The sequence below is a fragment of the Rhinolophus sinicus genome, linkage group LG01 (genome assembly GCF_036562045.2).
Source record: "Rhinolophus sinicus isolate RSC01 linkage group LG01, ASM3656204v1, whole genome shotgun sequence".
NCBI classification, from domain to species: Eukaryota; Metazoa; Chordata; class Mammalia; order Chiroptera; family Rhinolophidae; genus Rhinolophus; species Rhinolophus sinicus.
In genome coordinates, this window is record NC_133751.1 from 106,795,875 (window position 1) to 106,804,230 (window position 8,356).

An 8,356-nucleotide genomic window follows, 5' to 3' on the forward strand; every position below is an offset into this window, starting at 1 on the left:
TAGGATTATTTACTTTCAATTAATTAATATAACATATTTAATGATTTTGATATATTTCCTAACATCCTTGAATGTGGCCACGAGGCATTATTCTCTGAATCCGCTTTTGGTTTGTTTTTTAATTTTTTTATCTTGAACCTCTGTGTAAAAGGAAAGCTATATTGTTTTCCTTTGTTTACACATTTTAATTTTAAGCTTTCTACATGTATACATTTACAAAAGTTCCTAAATGAAATCATAAATTTGTGCATCATCTTTCCCTTGTTTTGCTTTCCTATTCCCTCCCCTCACTCCCACATCACCCTTGCTCCACTCGCCTTTACCTCCACGCCCACGTGCCTGCTAGCAGTGTATTGTGCATCCTTCTGTGTTTTTCCTTCAAGTAGACATAATCTTACAAATACAGATGTGTGTATGTGCATGTTTTTTTTAATTTGTCCTCCTAGGAATTTTTCTTTTTGGGGCAGGAATGAATGTGGGAGTACAGAACGCTCTTTGAATCTACGGATTTTTTTTTATCAGCTCTGGAAATTCACACACACACACACACACACACACACACACATGCGCACACACACACAATTTCCAAGGAACAAGCAGCACTCAGGCAAAAACATTAAACATACTAGGAAACAAGACACCATGAGCAAGATCCAGCAGAAAGAGTAAAAGACTCCAAAGACCTCAGATGTTGGGCATATCAGACACAAAATATAAAATAACTATGTTTAACAATTTTAGAGAAATACAAGACAAGCTTGATAATATGGGCAGGCAATAAGAAACCATTTTAAAATATCAAAGATACTTAAAGACCATTTAAAATTCATAAGAATGAAAAATATAATGATGAAATTTAAAATTCAGTGAAAGATATTCATTTCTGACAATATGGTTACAAGATATTTTGGACCACTCTCCCACTGAAAATAACTCAAAATTCTGGCTAATTAAGAAAAAAATATCTTAGAAGCATCAAAGAAATAACAAAATAGTAAAAACTAACCAAGACAAAATCTAAGTGCAAGTGGAAACACAGAAAAATAAGCATAGTGATGAAGCCAGTATTTATCTATTCAAGACTATATATATATATATATATATATATATTTTTTTTTTTTTTTTTTTTTTTTAAGAAAGGCAGATTGCTACACACAGCATCTCATTTGCATGTGTCTGGAGTCTCAGAGACTTGACCATCTTCAGTTCTCCTACACATGGACTGAGAACTTGTTTAGAGGTTCTAGTGGGGGAGCGTAGCTACTCAAATACCCGTGACCAAAGAAAGTCCTCCTCTATGGAGAATGACATCTTCTCTGACCAAGCATGCAGCTTCAGGAGGGATACACATGGAGAGGTGAGGAAGGAAGGGGACACTGACAGATCAGCAGAATCAATCCTTGTTATCAACAGGGTAACAGATGTAGTCAGATCGTTCTCGCATCCCAGGATAATTTCTAAACATACTCTTACCTTGTATGGAGGCATTGCCTCATAACCTCATGAGTTGATGACCCTAGGACGGGCTTCAACACTGAATGACTAACCCCCATGCCCTGGGGCTTCTCAACAAGTAAGCTTGTCTAGATAGAGGCCGAATGAGGGCGGGAGGACTTTCCATGTGTCAGAATTCTATCTGTCCCTCGAAAGTCTAGACCACAGGCAGCCAACCCTGCTGGACTAGCATAATGAAGGGTTTGCAAACCCTTACCTAACAATATCAAAGTAGGATGGGGCTGGGTGAGGAGAGTAACAGTAATGGGAAAGGGTAAGCCAGCGCGTCATTCTTCCTACCTGCTTTACCCACAACAAAGAGGGCAGTGGCTGGGAGCCAGGCTACAGAGTTAAGTCCAGACGTGCAGTCCTTTCTGCACGGCGGTCACCATGTGACTGTTCCCTGTCAGAATCTCCTTACTTGTGCTGAGAAGATGCACTTGGCTGAGTTCACTTATACACATGCCCTGATCGACTAGCAATCTGCAATTGCTCAGAGCTCTGATAATACTTCTGTGGGTGCTCCTGCATCAGTTAGGGTGCGTCTGGCTTCAAGAAACAGAAAGTCCAGTTTATTTTATTGTCTAAATAAAAGGGGGTGTTCAGGCTAGAGGGTTTGCAGTTTAAGCGAAAAAAAGAAAAAAAAAGGATTCTGACTAAGAAAATAACAAACTTGTTGAAAGCATATTGGGTAACACAAAGGCTAGGGAGAAAGAACCATAGCCAAAGTTAGCTTTCAGAAGTGGTCTAGTAAACACAGTGCCACTGGGAGCACTACATCCTGCCCAAGCACACCGGGTACCACGTGCTACTCCTGAAACTGCAGCCATGGGACACTGGATGTTGCTGCTGTCACCACAATTGCCACCACCCAAATGAATTCTCCACTGCCCCCGTTTCTTTAATGTCACCAGCTTGGGATTCACAAGCCTGTGCAGGTAGATCAGATGACCAAGCAGAAAGAGAAGCCTGTGCCGGAGCCACGAAGCTGCATGGTGCTGGGTGTCTCACTACTGGGAGGCATCTCTGATCCCCACCGACAGGCATGTGTGGGGACTCCTAGATGTGACAGCGTGTTGGGAAACAGGCCCAGGCTTATTTAAAAATTTTTTAAATCAGTTTTTCTGGGAATGAATTTGATTTACTTCATATATAAAAGCTACTCTTAAAAATCAAGACTCCAGGTTCTGAAAACTGAGACTCTCCACAGTGAGTTCATAGACCTGTGTTTCATCTCCCTGCCATGGAATAAAGTAGAAGTTCTTAAACATTTTTTTGGCCCAGAACATTGTCTTAAAATTATTGAGAACCAAAGAGCTGTTTTTGGTAGGTTACATCTACTGTTATTTACTATATTAGAAATTAAAACTCAGAAATCTGAAAAATATTTATTAATTCATATTAAAGTAGCCATAATAAACCTGTTACATATTAACACAAATGACATATTTTTATGGAAAACAACTATATTTTCCAGAACAACATCAACAAAAAAGATGTAGTAAGAAGGGAAAACTATTTAACATTTTTACACACCTCTTTAATGGCTGGCCCAATAGGAGACAATCAGATTCACATATTTGCTTCTGACTTTAATTTGTTGCAATATGTTATTTTGGTGGAGGTATATGAAAAATATTTGGCCTCATGTAGATATGAAGTTGGAAAATGGAAGAGTATTTTAATAGTCTTTTCAGATGATTGAAGACATTCTTTCATGGTAGTACAGCAAAAGTTGACATGTGGGAGTTACCCGAAGGTGAGTTGCAGTGTGGAAGTTGAAACCATACTGATGAACATTTTGTATTCCATTACATTAAAACCCATTGGTCCATCATGCATTTTGAACAGATCTTTTGTGTATGCATGATTGTGACCCCATGAGCCTCCTGAAAGGGTCTTGGAAATGCCAGCGGTCTCCAGTCCACACTTTGAGAACAGCAGGGATGAAGTATCAAATATTCTTGGTCTATATTCCACTTCAGGGAGCAGCCATCTCTTTGCAAACATGCCTCTCCCATGAAACACAATTGAATAAAGAACAGTAGCTACAGTCTCATTTATTAACAAGGGCGGTACTTATATTTTTTTTATCCTTGAACCTTATATAGAGGAAGACAAGGAATACAATGAATCTTTCCAACTGTATTTCTGTAGAAAACATGTCTACTTCTTATATCACTCTTAACCCCTGTGTGCAGGGCACTGAACTGAGGCTGGATATGTGGAGATATAAAAGACAGACCAGGTCCTGACTCATGATGCAAGTTTATAGTCTTACAGTGAAGGCAACAGACAATAAACAAGTAAACAAATAAGCAAAGATGATAATTTCAGGTCAGGATTAGCATCATGAAGAATATAAGGCCTCCCACAAAATCCAACTCTGGGGGCAGCCGGATGGCTCAGCTGGTTAGAGCGCGAGCTCTGAACAACAGGGTCGCCAGTTCAATTCCCACATGGGATGGTGGGTTGCGCCCCCTGCAACTAGAGATTGAAAATGGCAACTGGACTTGGAGCTGAGCTGTGCCCTCCACAACTAGATTGAAGGACAATGACTCGGAGCTGATGGGCCATGGAGAAACACACTGTTCCCCAATATTCCCCAATAAAATTTTTTAAAAAATCCAACTGTCATGTTGCCTCTGATGTTGCCTCAGAAGAAAGAGTAGGAATCTTCAAACCTATGTATATCTAGCTAGGAAACACAAGGAACTCTGGGCAGAGAGAAGGAGTGGCCATGACCTGCAGTAGGCAAATGATAGGCGAAGCCGAGGAAGTCACTGTTAGGGTATGGTGGGGCAGAATTGGGGGTTGGTTTCTCTCCACAGTCACTGCTGGCAAATCATTGCCTGGCCTGGTGCCACCTTGAGGCAAAGTATCAGCTAGACGGAGGTGGCAGGATAACATCAGGGCAGTACCAGAGTTGGGCCAGGGTGAGCAACACCTGTTCCATCCCTTCCACAGACTGAAGGCAGAGGGGATTCCCGACCAGGAAGGGCCAGTCTTGTAGAGGGAGGATATTGATAGCCATCCCTTGAGGGGCGATTGTGTATATATATATATATATATATATATATATATATATATAGCATATGGAGATGGAGTGAGGGGTAGACATGACCCAGCAATCCCTCTCCTGGCTACATATCCAGATCAAGTCTCATCAGGTCCATAAAGGGACAAAGTTGAGTACACTCACTGCAGAGCTGTAGATGGGATCCAGGACCTGGCTGCATCCTGAGGGGGAGGAACGCTCTCTACAGAATGCCAGCATCAGTGGCCAGCAGTGGCCAGAGGGACTCTGAACAAATACAGATGGACCTTTAAAACCTGCTGTTGAATGCAAAACATGAGAAATAGAACAAGATCTATTGCATGACACTATTAATAAAAATTCCAAACATACCAAACAGCAACTAACATTTTATAATATTGCACTTATATCAAATGATAGATATCTAATGCATTATAGTGGATGCATATGTGGAAGGGGAGGAAGTGGACATGGAAACCAGGAATGAATGAGAGAAACATCTGTGAAGGAAGGGTAATAACTGTACCATGAATTGAGTATATGATTAACTCATTTTTCATCCAACGTATTTTAAAAAAAAGTGCAGAACGGAAGGAGGGAGAGAGAAGGGAAGGGAAGGAATAAGATAATTTATTAGACAGTGTCTGGGATGCAAGTGGGATAATCAACATTAACTAGGATGGACAGGGAAGGCCTCTCTGGGGAGGTGACGTTTGGGCTGAAGACGGAACAGTGTGAAGTCCGACATCTGATGATCTGGGCAGAAGACAGAGGGAAGAGTGTGTGCTAAGCCCCTGAAACAGAACTCTGACATAATTGAAGAACAAGAAAAAAGACAAGCGTGGTTGGAGCACAGTGGGCAAATAGAAGATGAGCATTAATTTTAAAAGACAGTCTGCACTGGTGCAGCCGTTATGGAAGGCAGTGTGGAGGTTCCTCAAAGAATTACGAATAGAATTGCCATATGACCCAGCAATCCCTCTCCTGGGTATCTACCCAAAAAATCTGAAAACATTTAGAGATAAAGACACGTGTGCTCCAATGTTCATTGCAGCTTTGTTTATGGTGGCCAAGACATGGAAACAACCAAAATGTCCTTCGATAGATGAATGGATAAAGAAGTTGTGGTGTATATACACAATGGAATACTATTCGGCAGTAAGAAAAGATGATATAGGAACATTTGTGACAACATGGATGGATCTTGAGAGAGTAATGCTGAGCGAAACAAGTCAGACAGAAAAAGCAGAGAACCATGTGATTTCACTGATATGTGGTATATAAACCAAAAACAACAAAAGAACAAGACAAACAAATGAGAAACAGAAACTCATAGACACAGACAATAGTTTAGTGGTTGCCAGAGGGTAAGGGGGGCGGGGGGTGGGGGGTGGGAGATGAGGGTAAGGGGGATCGAATATATGGTGATGGAAGGAGAACTGACTCTGGGTGATGAACACACAATGGGATTTATAGATGATGTAATACAGAATTGTACACCTGAAATCTATGTAATTTTACTAACAATTGTCACCCCAATAAATTTAATTAAAAAAAAAAAAGACAGTCTGCTGAAGGCCTTTCCTGATAGACTCAGTCTATATATATGTTTTAGGATAATTAGTTTACAGAATTGCTAATTCCTAGGAGGGGGAAGTCCTCACTGGGCTTATCGTGACCTGGCTTGTGACAGGTAGATGAGAGGTGAGCACCTGGCCACCCTGGCCACCCGACTGTGGCAGAACCAGGCATTGCTCCCACAGGTGTAGAAGGAGCCAATTTCCAGCCCTGGGAAGACAGAAATTTTAGCTGGGCAAGTCCTAGGGCCTGCAAACTAAGGCCTCCCCACTGAAAGCTGAATAGCCAGGTAAGGAGCCTGGCTGGGCAGGGCTACTGACCGCACTGTCTCTGCTGTGGTCCTGCTTACAGCCCACGCCCCCAACTCTTCCCAGGCAACGGCGCCTCCCGGGAACCGTGGACAGCACCTGTGCCTTCTGGCATTGCAACTCTCATCTCCTTTTGTCCTCCTCCCACACCTTCCGAGACACCAGGCATTTCTTGGTTTCTTTTAGAAGAGCACTTGGTGTTCCATAAATACAAAACTCAGGTTTTCATTCTGTCCTGGGACATTGGCCTCTTGTCACGGGCCAAGTGCTGAACTTCTTCTGAAACAGCAAATAAAAAGAAATAATAACAAGCTGTTTTTCATGAACAAGAAATCCTTGAGAACAGGGACCTACTTTACCCTGACTTCCGTCTATCCTCATAGCTAGAAAAATGCTAGGCCTACGGTAGATGCTTAACGAAATGGGTTAAATGAGTTCATTCACACACACACTTAAGATGATGGTAAGACTCATATGCTGTTTCCATGGCAAAATCTCCAAGTGGAAGTCACTTTCTCAAGCTAACAAGCATAAATAGCTTTGTTCAGCAACAATTTTTGCTCACGGAGAATTGATTTTCCTTATTGGAACTGGAATGGGTGATGATAATGTCTATTGAGTACTAGGTGCCAGACACAGAATTACCTCATTTAAAACCCATCTTTATCTAAAAGACGAGAAAGCTGAAGCTTAAAGAGATGTAGCAACTTTTACATGATGGTTAGATCTGGGTTTTTAATTCTGAGTCACCTGACCCCAGAACTCTTGGGTGAACTTCTAAATCTCTGGTCAATTTTACAAGATGAAATATGTTAAAGTTGTACCTGAAGCAATGACTACTCTTCTGAATATTGTTGTTTTTTTTCTAGACTAATCATTGGCAGCATTCATACATTTAAGCCTGCTTTAAGAAACCAAAAGCTTTTCACAATATTGTAATCATTTAAAGTTTAAGGTGTAGGACAGCTTGCCAGCAAGTAGCAGAGAAAGAATTAAAGTGAAATCTTCTAAATCATGGGCTAGTCTTTGCATGGTGAGTCCATGTTTGTTTTAATTTCACTTTCTAGCTTTGAAAATCCCTTTTATCTCTATTTTTCCTTCTCTCTTTTTTTTTTTGTACTAATGGTTTAATTACTTTTCGTATCACAAAACAGTGTCTGGATATTATGACAATTTTACTGCAGTAAACATTCTTTGTTTGAGTCCAAGTTTCCTAGAAATGATAGCCTCAGGCAAAATTTGCACTCTGAATCTTTTCTGGAAGGATGCAAACCCAAGTAAGCAAAAGTAAAGAAGGACAGGGCAAAGACACGGGAAGGAATAGAAGCAAACAGAATGGCGTGTTATTGAGCTGGGCTCCCCTTCACTGGAAAGCACCACTGGTTGCTCAGTTATGTGGGAAATTTCCAGAGAGGCTGCATGGAAACCATCCTCAGAGGAGTCCTCTGGAGGAGAGGAAGAAGAATTTATCCACGGGTTCTCTCCGTCCTCTACCTCTCAGTGGTTAAAACTTGTTTTAACTTCCGGCACTCTGTCTCAGCTCCTCTTGGCAGCCATGAGGAAGCAGCAGAGCCTTCTGCCACCCTGTAAGCAGGCACAAGCCAGGAATATGCCCTGCAGCCTCCCGGGCCCTCTCAAGCCGCTGTGCCCCCAGTGGCCCAGAGTAGAGAGAAGAGGCCTGCAGTATGAGAAACAAAGTAAAGAGATAATTGGGCTGTGCTCTGGGGGTCTTGGGGAGGGCGCAGCCTTGCAGTGGCCCAGCAGGAGGAATGATATAACAGCACGGCTTCCGCAGAAATGGATTTCCAGGAGCTTCTCTATAGCAATGATGCAAGCCACCTCTCTGTGACCCAATAGGAGGTGATCTTCCTAGTAGCACTGAGTAACATGGCTGAGCCCAGTAAACTCAGTGTGTCAGAATACTGTCAGACTGTCACCA